At 45.4% G+C, this 17249-nt stretch overlaps 1 long non-coding RNA gene across 1 annotated transcript in view; it reads right to left on the bottom strand.

Moving 5' to 3' along the window:
- Positions 1–17249, bottom strand: part of LOC146798377 (uncharacterized) — a 246515-nt gene that overhangs the window by 56984 nt on the left and 172282 nt on the right. The gene's annotated exons all lie outside the window — the stretch shown is intronic.

Raw genomic sequence — 17249 nt, 5'->3', positions numbered from 1 at the left:
ATATCTTCATTCTTACTGTAATCCTTGATCACATCTTTAGGAAAATAAAACCTACTTTCTGCAGGCACGGATGGAGTGCTGCCACCAGAGGGATTCAACTCTAAACTCTTAGTTTTAAGCTCCATCTCCCTCACCATCTTCTCACGTTCAAACGCTAATTTCTCTCTCTCAAAATCTAATCTTTTGCTCTCCATTTCAGCTTCTCTCTTGCTTCTCGCATTCTCTAATTCCAACTGCCCTCCTAATTTAAGTTTTGCCATTTCTAACTTGTACCCCCTCTCCTTCTCCCTGTCTTCTAATTCTTCGGGGGAAAGGCTCCTAGAGGACGCACTACTGCCTGGAGATGACACTGGCCCATCTGCGGGCTCTTCCTCTTCTTCTTCCTCTTCCTGTACCACCACCGGATCAGAGGGATTTCTGGCCTCTAACCAGGCCTTCAGCGCTTTGAGGAAGTCGTCTTTCCTTGTGAGACCTGTGGTAGGAACTTTAAACTGCTTGCAAAATCCTTTTAGATCCTTTAGCACGTAGGAATCTATCTTCTCCTTATCAAATTCCCCCACAACAATCTCCACAGGTGTAGCAGCTCTGGCATTCTCCATGGTCAAAACTGGCAGTGTTTAAAAAAATCAGATCCAGGAAAGCGGAGAACAAAAATAGAATATCCTACCAAACAGACTGTGGCTGCGTTATGGTCTGCTTTCACTATGTAGCGTACACTAATCACTGCACATGAGTCATAAATGCAAAGTTCAAATCCTCACCGCTGCCACCAATGTTAGAACCGGCGGTCTCTAGTTGGCAGAGGTATACACTTCTGACAAATAGGGACCAACCAACTCTAGTCAGGGCAAGGGGATTACACACTCAGATAACCCCTGCTACCCCCTTGGTAGCTTGGCAGAGCAGACAGGCTTATCTCAGAGGCAGTGTGTTAAGCATTTATGACCACATACAGTAATAAAGTGAATACACTACAGATGGACACGACACAGAAGTTATTATAAAAATAGTATTTTTATATAAGGCTTAGCACAAGACCAAATAACGACAAAAATATACCACAGTCTTAATAAATACTCTTTGGAAGGAAAAATAATAGTTCAAGTAAGGTTTCTTCTTGGCAAATAGTTCTTTAGCAAAGTATTCTTCTGAGCACAGTTCTTTGGCAACAATGTAACCCCCACAGGAGTCACACGACGTCGAGTCTACAAGATTCCCAAGGTTCGGCGTCGACCGCGAGGAGCGCTACGTCGAGCCTGGAGTCGCAACAGACCCCCCAAGTACAGTACCTTGAGAACCGAAGGAAACGATGATCCACGGCGTCGAGATCGGCGTCGAGGTCGTGCCTCGGAGTCGGGTCAATCCGCAGCGGCGTCGAGGGATGTCGGGCCGGAGCAGCGCTCACGGCGTCGAGAAGGGCGTCGAGTCGATGCGATCAGCAGCGGCGTCGGGACGGGGTCGCTTGGAGGCAGAGCCGATACTCACTCCTCACTGGCGTCGATACCGGCGTCGAGACGGGGACACTTGGAGCCGGGGCCGATACCCACTGCTCACTGGCGTTGCTGCTGGCGTCGAGACTGCAGATTTTCCCTTGTATACTGGAAACAACACTTTCCAGCAATTCAGCAAATGGTGAAGTCCTTTGGCCCTGTGACTTCAGCAGGAGACTGGCACTCTTCCAGCCCTTGGAGATTTCCTAGCAAGTGTTCAGAGAGTACACACCAAGTTCCTCTCTCCTTGTTCCTTGGCAAAAATAAAGAAGCAGCTTTCAGGTTCCTCCACAGCAAAACAGCACTCTGGCAGAAAGGGGAGGCAAGTCCTTAGATCAGCAGGCTTCTTGTCCTTGGTACAGGTTTCCTTGTCAGAAGTGATCTGAGTTCTTGGTTCAGGGGTCCTTCTCTTATACCCCTTTTTCCCTTTGTTCCCTTTGTCCAAGCAGGGCGATTCCCACCATCTCAGGTTTGTTGTGGGTGTTGCCAGGCAGAGGCACCTGGCCTATTCACTGGGCAGGGCAGAGTCCTCAGCCGCCCAGCAGGAGGCGGAGCCAGTATTGTCACTGGTAGGAGCAGGGCTATCAGTCGCCCAGCAGGAGGCGGGGCCAGTATTGTGTCAGGCAGGGCAGGCTACTCTTCCCTCACTCTACGTGTAAACGCCCCATTCACCCCACACTGACTCACTCAGACCTCTGGAGCCACTCAGCCCCTGACACACACACCAAACCAGCAGAGACCGGTAGATAGTTGGACAAGAAAATAGCCACTTTCTAAAAGTGCTATTTTCAAACATAGAATTTAAAAACCATCCATCCTAAAGGGTGTGTTATTAAATTCTGAGTTCAGGGATACTAAACTCGACTTGCTACCATGCTCCCTGAGTCAGATAGATTATAATGGAGTTAATAATCAGTCTGCCCAGTCTGGCCTATTGGAGGCAGGTAGCCCTTCAATAGTGAAAAACGGAATTGGCTGTAATTCACTATTAGGTCATGCCACACACATCAGGGCATGACCTACCTTTTACCAACAATGCACCCTGCCCTAGGGCCTACCATAGAGGTGTCTGAAATGTGGCAAAGGGAAGGTTTAGAGACTGGTAAGTAGGTTTCCTTACCAAGTCGACATGGCAGTCAGGGACTGCACGCAGGCGCCGCGGTGGCAGGCCTGAGACACATTTTGCACGCTGCTTCTGTGGGTGGCACAACCAGTGCTGCAAGCCCACCAGCAGCAGTTAACTTACACGCCCTTGGCACGCGCAGTGCACTAGACTAGGGTCTGAACAGTAAGTCAACCAAGCCAATCATGGTAACACCAATCAACGTAACAATTTAACATAGGGAGCACTTGCACTGTGGCACTGATCAGCAGTGGCACAGTGCCCAAAGCAATAATCCAGCAAAAACATCGTAAACAGAGGAGGCAAACAGAAAAAATGGAGGAGAGACTCATGCCAATGATGCCAGGTCTAACACGCCTCCCACACAAGTGAGGCACCATTTTTACCGGGAGACCTGGGGGAACGCTGGGTGGTGGTAAATTTGTGTGAGCCCGGTGATGCCACTACTTTCCCACCCCAAAATGTGTGAAAAAAGTGATTTTTTGAGCAAAAATTGAGGTTTGCAGGGGATTCTGGGTAAGGAAACGTTGGGGGATCCACGCAAGCCATACCTCCCTGGAAGCCACCGGGTGTCTAGTTTTCAGAAATGCATGGGTTTGGTAGGTTTCCCTAGATGGCCGCCACGCACCGGGCCAAAAACCAAAGTGACCCCCCTTGCAAAACCAGGTGGTTTGGCAATAGGCCATTTTGATGTTGCCTCACTACGTTTTGGGCCCTTGCCTGCCGCGGGTACTTGGGCCTCCCACACAAGTGAGGCACCATTTTTACCGGGAGATCTGGGGGAACGCTGGGTGGTGGTAAATTTGTGTGAGCCCGGTGATGCCACTACTTTACCACCCCAAAATGTGTGAAAAAAGTGATTTTTTGAGCAAAAATTGAGGTTTGCAGGGGATTCTGGGTAAGGAAACGTTGGGGGATCCACGCAAGCCATACCTCCCTGGAAGCCACCGGGTGTCTAGTTTTCAGAAATGCGTGGGTTTGGTAGGTTTCCCTAGATGGCCGCCGCGCACCGGGCCAAAAACCAAAGTGACCCCCCTTGCAAAACCAGGTGGTTTGGCGATAGGCCATTTTGATGTCGCCTCACTACGTTTTGGGCCCTTGCCTGCCGCGGGTACTTGGGCCTCCCAAAGTAACCCCCCTTGCAAAACCAGATTAACTATTGTTACTACAGCGTGAGAATTTAGGAATAATACTGCAAAGAAAATGTGGCAGACAGTTTGAGGTTTACAGGACAATGGGGATAAAAAATATTTTTCAATTCACTAGAGAGACATCACCATGAACTCCCAAGGGTTTTCGACAATATCTACAGTTGGTGGGTTATTCTTACATGGAAAGTGTACCTTGGCAGAGAAACTAAAGACAAAGATTCCTGCACAACCAGCTATTCCTCAAACACACACACATACTGGTTGGATTTGGCACGAGGGCGAGTCATGGTTCAGTGTATTAAATTTTATGAACAAGAGATTTCACAAAAATGAAATGCACTGTCAATAATTAAATTCACAAAAAACCAAACCAATGACTCGCAGCTCGTGAGCTGTAAAGCCACGTCAAGGCACCAACCACTTTACAGGCCATTCACACACCTTTCATACGTGATACAAACAAGACCATTCGCACCACCAGGTACAAAAGCAACACAGTACAAAAATCACCAAAAAGGGACAAGGTACACCCTGCTTCAGAAAGACAAATATTACTGCACAGCCATCTAACCCGCAAGCACACACACATACTGGTTGGATTTGGCACGAGGGTGAGTGATGGTTCAGTAGATAAAATTGTATTAGCAAGTGATTTCACAAAACATGAAATGCACTGGTAATAATTGAAAGGGCGAGAAACTGAACTATTGACTCACAGCTCGTGAGCTGTAAAGCCACGACAAGGCACCAACCTCTTTACAGGCCATTCATACACCTTTCATACATGTGAGAAATACAAAACCATTCACACCGCCAGCCGTGGGCCCATCACATAACAAAACTCACACCAGCACACAGCGCCATTCAAGGGCCCATCACTTTCACACGCCCACGTCCAGACACAGCAACTACACAGGCTGAAGGGTGGAGTGGCACTCAGCTAGCAGTGTGTGTAGTGACCAGCAGAAAGTCACTACTCACACACAGCCAGCCAAGCACCAGTCGACACACACCGCTAGCCAAACGCCAGTCCACGCACACCACTAGCCAAGCGCCAGTCCAGGCACACCGCCATCCAATCGCCAGTCCAGGCACACCGGCAGCCAATCGCCAATCCACCTACACCGCCAGCCAAGCTCCAGTCCACGGACACCACCAGCCAAGCACCAGTCCGCACACACCACCAGTCCACGCACACCGCCAACCAAGTACCAGTCCACGCACACCGCCAGCCAAGCACCATTCCACGCACACCGCCAGCCAAGCTCCAGTCCACGCACACCACCAGACAAGCTCCAGTCCACGGACACCACCAGCCAAGCTCCAGTCCACGGACATCACCAGCCAAACACCAGCCCGCACACACCACCAGTCCACACACACCGCCAGCCAAGTACCAGTCCACGCACACCGCCAGCCAAGCACCATTCCACGCACACCGCCAGCCAAGCACCATTCCACGCACACCGCCAGCCAAGCACCATTCCACGCACACCACCAGCCACGCACCAGTCCACGCACACCGCCAGTCCATGCACACCGCCAGTCCACGCACACCGTCAGCCAAGCACCATTCCACGCACACCACCAACCAAGTGCCAGTCCACACACACCAACAGCCAAGCGCAAGCCTACACACACCGCCATCACATTTTGGATTTTTTTAGAAAAAAATAAAAACACAAACAAATTGCAAATAGATACAAATCTTCTAACAGAAAATCAGCAACTAAATACATTGCACTAACACCAACCTTGAAACAGAATCATATTTTCCAAAGAATACAGACAAGGCAGTTCACTTTACCACTCATGAATGTTCCCAGAAATTTTTACGCGTGTGGTATGCTCTGAAACAAGCAGAGAGACACAGTGCAGGATGAGAGGGACAATCGGGGCAGTACATACGACTCTCCTTCCGCAAACCTCTTCGCCAACAGACTCTACATCTCCTACTGGGAAAATCTTTCGCGGGTGTGGGAGGAATGTGATCTGGAAAGTGGCGTTCTTTCAATCTAGCAACATCCTCCACCAGTCCAACTCTAGGAACACTTGCCTGTTCCACTACAACAAGGCTGCCTATTACAGACTCCTGAAACTTAGCAAAAGTCATCTTTGACTCAGGGCAAGAATCCTGGAACACAACAAAAGCATTAAACATTGCCAAGTGGAAAAGATGGATAGCCAACTTCTTGTACCAAATGTAAGCCTTACGAAGAGCAGTGTAAGGTTCCAACCTCTGATCTACTCTGTCAACACCACCCATGTGCCTATTATAGTCTAAAATGCACACAGGTTTGCGCGCTTCAGCGACCTGACCCCAAACAGTCACAGGTGCAGTGCTTTCATCATGGATGGAAGTCAGCATGTAGACATCTCTCCTGTCTGTAAACTTCACAGCAAGAAGCTCCTGGCAACGCAATGCACTGCACTGTCCCCGCACAAGCTTTTGACAAACAAGTTCTTTCGGAAAACCTTTACGGTTACAGCGGATTGTGCCACAAGCAAAAGTGTCCACTTTGGCCAATTCCCTGAACAACCGCACACCAGTGTAGAAGTTATCTACATATAAATGGTGGCCTTTGTTAAAAAATCCTCTACCAAGTTCCCAAACAATTTTCTCAGTCACTCCAAAAGTGGACGGACAACCAGGGAGGTTAAACCTAGATTCCTTACCGGTGTACACCCTGAAATTAGAGACATATCCAGTCCTACTGTCACACAGCATATACAGCTTTATTCCATAGCGTGCCCTCTTACTAGGAATGTATTGCCTAAAAACCAAGCGGCCCTTGAACAACACCAAAGACTCATCCACTGCAATTTCTCTACCAGGGGCATAAATCTCAGAAAATCGATCAACAAAGTGATCAAGGACAGGCCTAATCTTAAAAAGACGGTCACAATCAGGGTGATCTCGTGGCAACGCTAAACCATTATCAACAAAGTGCATCATCCGAAGCAGAAGCAAATACCTGTCACGAGTCATGACTGCCGGAAAAATAGACGTTGCCATCAAGGGACTGCTAGACCAATATGAAGCCAATGATGGCTTCCTTAGCAAGCCCATCAAAAAAGTTAAACCCAAGAACTTCTTCATCTCTTCAACATTTGTGGGAGTCCACCGGGTAGCTCTAAAGTGTGGCTTAAGACTGGCACTGTTGTCCCTCAAAAACTGTTCGGCATACAAATTAGTCTGCTCAACAATCTCTGCCAAAAACACATCGTCCATAAACAACTGAAAAAAATTTACAGGCAAAAAGTTCTCAGTATTCACTCTAGACCCTGGAACACCAGTAAACTCTGGAAATTCCGGCTGCACCATGCCAGGGGCAACCCAGAGGTCATCACTTTCAACGGGAAGACTTGCAGCCCCAGCCTGCAGCCCAGATGCCTCTTGCCGCACTACACCAACGGGAAGTCTTGCAGCCCCAGGCTGCAGCCCAGATGCCTCTTGCTGCACTATCGGCACATCAGTCTCCTCCTCTAACACAGGCACTTCATCCGCACTAAGAGTATCTTCATCATCCGAAGACTCCATACGGAGAGACAACTCACTGCCAGAATCGTCCCCTGCCTCCTCTCCCTCAGATGCAGAGTCAGTCTCTGAACCAATATCAGAGGAAGACTCAAACAGCAAACCAACAACCTGCTGAGCAGTCATCCTGCGGCTAGCCATTATACTTACTAAGATAGAAGACTGCACAAACAAGTCAACAACAACCAACAATGTGCAAACAAAGTAAGTAAAGAAATGTGTACCTTTATCACAAAGATCAATGTACTCAAAAACTATACAATCCAATTACAAGAGACAGCTGCACTCACCAGAAACCAACTCTGCAGTGACACAGCAAAAACCAACGATATCAAACTAGAAAGAAGAAAAAAAAACAAATTACTCACAAGACAACAAAATACACATCGAGCACCAATGCAAAAAGTTTTTGACACTCAAAAACCAAACATACTGCTATTATTACACCATTTGCAAAACAGGCAGAGAAATCAAACACATTTACATTGTACAAAAATAAGTCTCTTACCAAACTACACAAACAGCAGAACCACCAGTCACAACACTGCAACGTGAAATGAAGAAAAGCCTTCACCTAGAACAAAAAAGTAAACAAAAAAAAAACATTACAATTGGAATTCACAAAAAATATAACAATAAACATTATAACATGCTATGTCACTACCCAAATGGTCAATCGGGTTGTGTGCCAGAAAACAAATTACACCCTGGAAGCGAGGGGTCACTATTTTTATTTGAACTAATTCCCTGGTGTCTAGTGGCCTTTTCTGCCCCCCCTGGGAGCAGAAACGGCGAAAAAATAAAACCGATCTGCCCCCAGAGGGGGCAGAAAAATCTACAAAATAATTAGGGGCCCAAGGAAGCGACCCTTGCCCAAGGGGTCGCTTCCTACAACAAAAATTAGATCCCTGGTGTCTAGTGGGCTTTTCTGCCCCCCCCCCCCTGGGAGCAGAAACGGCAAAAAAATAACACCGATCTGCCCCCAGAGGGGGCAGAAAAGTCTTCAAAAAATTTAGGGGCCCAAGGAAGCGACCCTTGCCCAAGGGGTCGCTTCCTACAATAATAATAAGATCCCTGGTGTCTAGTGGGCTTTTCTGCCCCCCCCCCAGGAGCAGAAACGGCAAAATAAGGACACCGATCTGCCCCCAGAGGGGGCAGAAAAGTCTTTCAAAAATTTGTGGGCCCAAGGAAGCGACCCTTGCCCAAGGGGTCGCTTCCTACAATAATAATAAGATCCCTGGTGTCTAGTGGGCTTTTCTGCCCCCCCTGGGAGCAGAAACGGCAAAACAAATGACACCGATCTGCCCCCAGAGGGGGCAGAAAAGTTTTCAAACAATTTAGGGCCCCAAGGAAGCGACCCTTGCTCAAGGGGTCGCTTCCTACATAAATAATGATATCCCTGGTGTCTAGTGGGCTTTTCTGCCCCCCCTGGGAGCAGAAACGGCGAAAAAAAAACACCGATCTGCCCCCAGAGGGGGCAGAAAAGTCTTATAATAATATATGGCCCCCAGGAAGCGACCCTTACCCAAGGAGTCGCTTCCAAAATAAAATAAAACACATCCCTGGTGTCTAGTGGGGCATCCCTGCTCCACGATCGCGACGCTGTGCGCGATCGTGGAGCAGGAATGCCCTGTATTGAGACATCAGGGGAGAGGAAATACTCTTTCCTCTCCCCCGATGCCTCAATACGCTCTGAAAGGCCCCCGCCGCCCCACCGGAACACACAAGACTCACCTACTCGCTGTGGACGCCTGGAAGCAAATGGCTTCCAGGCGTCCGAGCACTTCCTGATGACGCCGGCGTGCGCTGTGCGGGCTGACGTCACCAGGAAGCGTGGGGGGGCTCGGGGGTGGCAGCGGAAACTCTTCCGCTGCCATCCCCGTCTGTGGGGGCACGATCGATGTCCCAGGGGGGGAGCGCCAGCGCTTCCCCCAGGGGCTGTCCTCATGACGGAGCGGTTCCGTCATGAGCACAGCCCAACTGATGCTCATGACGGAACCGCTCCGTCATGAGCATCGAAGGGGTTAATCTGAAGCTTGTTGATCCATGTACAAAAAAATGAAATTCATTCTATATACAAACTTAAAAAAGTATGCACTGACCTAGTTTGCTCGAAGTATAAAGTGCATTGTGCTATCTAACTGCCAAATGTTGGAATTCAATGTGCGGATATAAAAGATTTGTACAACATGCTATGAGCAATGTATACACTAGACTATTTTCTGATGACTAAAAGGTGTGATGCACTGTCTTGGGTAACCACACAAGCTACCTTCTTGCTTACCAGCCAGATGCTTCCCTCATCTGAGGATAGATTCAGTGAGCAAGCATGAGCAATGTAAACATACACTCCATTATTCGCATTAGACATACTTAAATTACCTGCATTTGCTTAGCACCTATTAACACCAGTAATAATAATTCTTTGTTGTTTAGCTGCTAAACTCTTGCAAACAGCATACCCCCATAAAAGGAAAGAAGAGATTAAAATTCAAAGAACTTATTAGTAAAACCTATAAATGTTATCCTGTATGCAAATAAGGCAGTTAAGAATGCCTAGGCTAATCAGGGGACAAACAACTTTCTGTACTTGGAAGTGGCCTAGCTATTGCATTGGTGCAAGGTAAATGATATAATTAAAGTCTGTCTTTGTTCCCGGTAGGGAGTTGTAACCTTTAGTTGAAAAAGCTACCATTTTAAAATTTCCACATATTTAGCGCACCTCTCCAGCAGCCCACGTGACCTTCTACTAAAGCAAATAAAAGATGCCTGTGTGCAGGTGCTTACTCCCTCAGCTAGAAATACTGGTTTAAGCGTCTCCCCTGCTGATCTAAAACAGGGCAGTACAGCAGATGAACCCATGTTTCTTGATTTTTGTAGCATAACCTGCAGGCACTGTTGACACTAGGTCCTGCCCAGCATGGGTTAACGTTCCTTATTGGTAGAGAAAGCAGTCTCATATAGAGTATCTGGGCCATTGTTGATATGTACGGAAAATAACATTGTGATTTCCCCACATGATAGGAGTCCTTTAAAGGCCACACCACTGTGGAACTATCATGTAAATCTTACTCCCACAAAGACACTTTCAATTGTTTTAATTGCTGACTTTCATACTGAGTATGGAATAGCTCTGTCCCTAAAGGCAGATTCTTCAATCTTAAGTGTCAGGATTTCTTCTTTTAATTGCCATAACCAAGGGATACCAGGAATTTCATAGATGGTTTTTAGAAGGCTTTTTATGGAATTCTTAGGGGCCGTCCTTCACTTGATGTAGTACTTTAGCAGGAATGCCTTGCACTCAAGGATTGAGTTACTAGCCCTAACTCTAGTCTTAATCTGGAGCATCAAGCATATTGTGGTTGCAGAAATAATTTCTTGTATGCTCTACCGTGGAACAGCTCCACGGTGGCATCCAGTGCCCCAGGATAAGCATACTGACCCTACTGTAGGGCTGGTGTTAAAGTTGCCTTCATTACTATTAAAATAGGGGGCGCAGAGGCGCTACTTAATAGACGATTTAGTTGAGCAATCCGTTATGTAATAGAGCTGCCTTCTTTTTAAGATAGTTTATTTGGGTGACGGCTGAAATTATTTCGCTAAATTATTGGACCAAATACTTATAATGCCTCTTTGTTGAGATGGTCTTACCACCCAGGTGCCTTTTCACTGTCTTCTTACGCACATAACTGCCAAATATCAGGACTTTAGTTTTAGCCTGATTCACCAAGACATGGTAAATCTGCTCAAGACATCCAGAGCCCTATGAAAATCTGATTTAGTGTAACCCATGACCACAATATCATTGACATATTGGATTGTTTGCAGCATGATGGAGCTTAGCTTTTGAGGAACCAAACTATTCCCATCCAGTGCCTTTTCCCAAGGTCAGCCGTGTACAGACTGAACAGCATTGGGGACAAAACACAGCCCTGTTTTAACCCACAGTTGGTGTCAACTTTTTGTGTGACAGCAGAAGGGGCAGTTTTCACTCGTACCCATGTCTTAGGCTCTCATTACAATGTCGGGAGGACTTGCGGAATCGGGACCAACCAACCTCCGGTTGGCGGTCCTGGCCACATTATCAGGATTCGACCGCACATGGTGCAGTCAAACACACCTATTTCTCTATGGGAGCTCGTGCTCTGGCCGTAAACCAGCCATAGCACAAGCTCCCATAGAGAAATGGGTATTTCTGTTAATCCCTGCACCACGTGGGTGCCTGCCACGCAGTGCTGTGACTAACAGGGGTCACTTTAGATGCCGCCAAGGCCTCCAACCGGAGGCTGCTGTGGCAAGGGGACCCTGCTAGGGGCCACTAAAGTCACTTCCAGACAGGATTTTCATGTCAGAACTCCCTGCATGAAAAGCCTGTCAGAAACTAACATCATAATCTCCACGGCGTAAACGCCATACATAGAGGATTATAAGCAGTCTCTGAGTTGCAGACGGGTTGCTTGAGCCCATTGGAAGCCAGTGAGTCCGGCTGGCTGGTTTCAAATCCTACCGACTTCATCGTAAGAAGCTGTCAGATTTTAAACTAATGATGCAAGTCGAAAATCCTCTGACCTGTGGTCGGAGGCTTTCTGACTTACATCATCATCAGACCCTTTGTGTGTAAAGAAATGATTTCAAATAAAAGCTTCGACAGTGTTCCCCATGCATCTGAAGCAGAGTCTATTTTTTATTATAAAGTACTCCAGGCCAATTCTGCCCACATCTGAGGCATGAGACCCTGATAAGCCCCCACCAGCTAGCATAAAAGGAATCTGTTAAATTGACCAAACTGTCCCAGCTGTTCTCTTTCTATAATTAGGCCACAAAGTGTCTCTCTTACACAACATCTCCTCAGCGAGGCCCAGCTCCCCCGGGGCCCCAGCTCCCTAAATGTGCTCTTCTTCTCTTACACCCACATAGTTACCGCAAGAATAGCAATACCGCAAGAATAGGGAACTTCCCGAGCTAAAAGTGACATCTCGCAATACCTGTTGGTTGGGACCACCGGGCATCTGTCATCTTTCATATTACTGTATCTGTTGCTAGCTTTAATGTAACTAAGACATGCAACCTATATCTTCCTAAATGTTCCGCTCTCCTATAAAAGTTTCCCTAAAGTGACGCAAATCCTGTTCAATAGATGTTCAATTTCATTATGATTCATGGTCAAACATCCTGTGACCTTTTGAGAAACGTTTTGTAGCGTGGGTGGCACTTCTGTTTTCTTAAATATTTCCCAGAAGTGACCAAAATGCGTCATGTCCTATAGGTCAAAGGCACCTGATAATGTAGTAATTTTTTGGTCAATAGTTCATCATTGAAAGAGTATAAAGATCTGCTCCTTAGTCCATTCGACGGACTACCCCGCTGCAGTGACCCCTTGGGTCGCTAACGCCTGTGTGGTCTCCTTCAGCCCTCTATCTAAGCATCTTTGGCTGAAGCTCTAATTTCTTATTGTACTTTGAAATTGTCTCTTTCTCTCTCCTCTGCATTGCCCTTATTCTAAAACATTATTGCAATTGCAAAGCAATAATGGTTGTTCCTCTTAACTTAACGTGTGCATTCCTAGCATTGCAGTCAAGTGTATGGTGCATTTTGAAAGTATTTCCATTGAATTAAAATATATTTGCATTGCATGAGTTTGTTCTTCACTCCAGAAATGTGTCTTTAAATGCCAAGACTTTGCTAAGACTCCCAGGCTCATTATTGAATTTTAAAAAGGGTTCTTCTTTCATATAAATCAGAAAGCTATGTTTCTCTATTGTTTACACGTTCTTTTTTGTCCTACTTTTGCAGAAGCACTCCCTCAAATTAAGCTGCCTTGGTGCAGTGCCCCAGGACAATGTAATTTCACCCTTTCATTGCCTTTAAATGTACTTTGAAAGTAAAAATTCTTGCATGGTTAATTTTCTCATTTAAGGGTTTGCCTTCTAGGCACTTGAGCGTCATAAACATGTTTTCTTGTGTTGCTATTTCTGGCTGATTACAATTGTAGTTTGAATAGTCTTTCGGGAGCTAATGAATTGATGAATATATTCTCTGCTGTGTTAATGATTTGATGAATAAAAGTGCCACTTCAACGTAAGACCTTTGTTTCACATCCGTGTTCATTATTTTGAGATAATCAGTGTTTGTGTGGCCCGTGGCCACCACAGGACGGTCTAATTTACCCCTCAACAGCTGGCTGACCACAAAGGTCTCGTGCGGACTGCTCTTGCTTATGGCGCGGGCCTGGGACACGCCGGCAGATTGCACCCCCGAACTGCCCCCGCCTCTCCCCACCACCGGTTGGCGGGTAAGTTGAGAACTGTTTTATTTTTCCCTTGAATTTACTCCAGTATCTGGTGTGTGGTTGGGAGGGGTGAGCCTGGAGTGCCCCTGCCTGGTCCTTGGTCCCCTGTAGCAGTCTGTCCTGCCACGACCACTGCCCTCTACGTCTGTGTGTGGTCACAGTTCTCGCTTTTTTCTTCAGATGTTACAATGTCGCTTTTGGTCTTGTGGTTATATTTTTTTGTAGGTATCCCGGTTTGAGTCCGGAGGTGTTCAAGGTTTGAGTCCTTGTGGGTATCCAGGTTTGAGTCCAAAGATGTTCACGGTTTGAGTCCGTGAACGTTCACGTCAAATTTAATTGTGTCTCCAGGTTTGAGTCCTAATTGTCCAGGTTTGCGTCCTGATTGTCCAGGTTTGAGTCCTGTTTGCGGTCTCTTCTGTTGCATTAAAAGGTTTGCCTTCTGCCACATTTACGTTCCTTTTAGCTCATCTGTATATTTTATTGAATTTTGATTAACTATTTGGTGTAGATTGTATTGTTTTAACGTTTAATTATGCAAGGAATGGGAGGCTTCTTATCGCATTAAGATAAACAGTGTCTTTCTTTCAACTGCGTGCTTTCAACAAGGGGAGCTGCTTTTCTTCATCACTTCGCCTTGTGGTTTCCTCTCTCAGGCCTGGCAGCGGCCGACGCCTTTTGACTTCTCTCTCCACATTGTAGAAATTGCCCTCTGCTCTTCTCCTTTTTCGGCAGCTATCTCTCTCCTTCTATCTGTTTGCTTTTGGCGTCTTTCCCTCACTTACCTGCCTTATAGGCCTTGCTCATCTCTTTCTCTCACAGTGGTACCACCGGATTTCGCTACTGTTTGTCATATATATGGGTGTACTTCTCTCTTACGCCTGCAGTCTTCTTAATGCTTTAGCGAGATGTGGTACATAGGTTTCTAAACTGCGTTTATTGTCTTTTGATCTATTATCATTTTTTGTCTTGGTAACACGGGGTTAATTGCACAACTCCACATTGATTGTCTTCTTTTTAATTTTATGTTTGTTACATATATATGGATAATTTTTTGCCTGCTTCCTTGACCATCCCCCCACACGCTTCACCCGTCACCTTTTCTGCGTGCTTGGCCCCATAGTAATGGGTCTTTCCACTTGCCTATTCAGTCAAGTGGTAGAAAGAGGGGTAGGAAGGCTTTTGCATGCATTTCTCGCCACAACACACAGCCACCTTTTTACGTTTTCTGCTTGCTATTACGCCCTAGACTTGGCCCAGCAGCAAATTATAGGCCAGCCACGCAAAGGATAAATGACATAATAGGTTGAGTTCAAGGACTGCCATCCCTTACCGCCCAGAGCCCAATCATATAAGATGTAATACCAGGTAAAATGGAGCTATTTCCTTTGATATTTTTGGATCCTCATTCTATTCAACATGCACCACAACATCTAGATTATTGACAACAATGGAACAATGAACAAAGATTGTAAAAATGAGTAAAGTGCCTTGCGGGTAACATACAAATATCTCCTTCGTTATTGGAAATAGATCTTCACACAATAATGTTCTATGGCCTACAATGTTAGAAGACTAAAAATGCCATCAATATAAGTAATATAGTTTCCTGGCAGAAAAGGAAATACTTTCAGTTTCAAATGCTTATGAATATCTCTCTATTTAGATGGCCAATTATAAGTCATAAAATAGTTTTTCATTATAGACCTGATGAATATCTTTAGGCATCCATACTTCAATTAACAAAATGCAGGGTCCTACCTGGTCAGCTAGATGCTAGATTAACATAGTAAGTATACACAAAATACTGCAGCCCCAAGATACTGAGTACAGAATATTTTACTCCTACCTGCGTCCGAATTCAGCAACAGCCAAGGCAGGCATAAGCAATAGCCCGAATGCAAGCCACAGAGCACATACAGTTGGTGATTTCTATTGCAAAATAGGGTTTTGAAATTGTGGCTCATGTGCAAGTTAGTTAGTGCCACTGGCCTTAGAGCAACATACAGGTCAGAGCAGATGGTGAAAATTAGACAGAAGATTGGAATTAGCAAGATAAGACTGTTCTCTTCCGATTTCTTGTGAACAAAAGTAGGAAGAGCAGAGGGGAGATAAAATGATGGAATGGAATGCACGCCAGTTACATCCCATTTTCGTTTTGGATCAATATAGGTTCAATACATTAGTGTAGTTGGACTTGATGGTCACAGATTCAAATGTTGGTCTCCTCAGCCTTTCATCATTCTGAGGTGGATAAAATGAGTACCATTAAATTAGGAAAAAAATAAAGATTTGCTGTTTAGCGCCACAATACCATCTTGAGTGAACGTGCGCTTTACAAAAACAACATATTATTTTTAAATAAGCTATATTTTACGTACAATTAAAGACAACACATGTGTCCAGATATTGTGTGAAGTTGAAGGGTTAATAGATTTTGCCTTGGGCTGCCTTCAGAAGTAGCACTCCTGGCCGACCACAGATTCTGGGCGTTGAGCCAGGCAGGAAAGAGATTTCCTGTGGTTAGTAACGAACAGGAGATTGAGGGAGTTCATGTAAAAATATGTATGTATACAGTTGGAACACGGAGAGCTGTGTAAAGAGAAATAAATTGCCTAGGATCACACGATTTGGTAAAAGGGGGAAGCCATGATAAATACAGTGTTTTAGGTTTCACGCTATGCAGTTTAGTGACTGGGTATGTTGTGGAATAAGTTAAAGAACAGTATGCCTGAAGTAAGCAATGCTCAGTATCTCAATATTGTCAGAATAAAATGTGTAGATATAAAAAGGCCTTTTAAAAGTACATTTGCAGACTTTAGAGGTTATTGCATATATTTTGCAGTTCGACCACTGCAAGTTTCCTCCAATCTCCCATCTCATGGGAACTGTTAAGAGTACAATGTTTTGATTCTTCGTTCACTTTCGGCTTTCGGAGTTAATTGATGTTTCGAGGTTTTTTGCAACATTGTTTTTTTTTAGTTCTTCCCTGCGTCCCCAAGAAGTGTACTGGATTTCCTGTCTTTGGGATGTTTGCATAGATAAGCTCAATATTGATGTTTTCACCACCTCATGTCTGGTTAGAAATAAAAAGAGAAATGAAGAGGGGAGTATGATTAGATCTCTTACATTTCATTTATAGGAAAGCAGGCTGCAACAGGAAAATATGTCATGCCACAGGCCCTACTACAATGTCCCACACGTTTGGATCACAGCTGGACCATGTGTCCATTATGATATTAAAGCAGCAACAACTCTCAGCAATGCCTGAACGGACTGCTTAAAATAAAATAGGCAAAATAAGTGCGACAATTGAGGGAAATACATAAATAAAAATTAAGAGAAAGCAAAAATAGTTTATTGCCCATGGATCACCTTGTTTTCACTCACAAATTTTCCAATGTTCTGACCGCCACCTAACATATAACATCTTCACAAGCAGATATATATAGAATGGCACTAGGTATATTGCATTCTTGAAGGGTTTTGCCCACTTAAATGGCACAAGGAGAAGTACTATTTTATATGTCTATTTAAGAGAAATAACGTGTATGTATATTAATGTTTTTCATTTCTAGGTTCTTCAGAGTTGAAGAGAATATTGTTGTAACAAATTAGATTGTAAGGGGGAATGTGCTAAAATGCATTCTAATGCAGTGCA

This window comes from Triturus cristatus, chromosome 9 (genome assembly GCF_964204655.1).
Source record: "Triturus cristatus chromosome 9, aTriCri1.1, whole genome shotgun sequence".
Classification (NCBI taxonomy): Eukaryota; Metazoa; Chordata; class Amphibia; order Caudata; family Salamandridae; genus Triturus; species Triturus cristatus.
The sequence above is the reverse complement of the archived record's forward strand: the minus strand, read 5'-3'. Positions and strand labels throughout refer to the sequence as shown.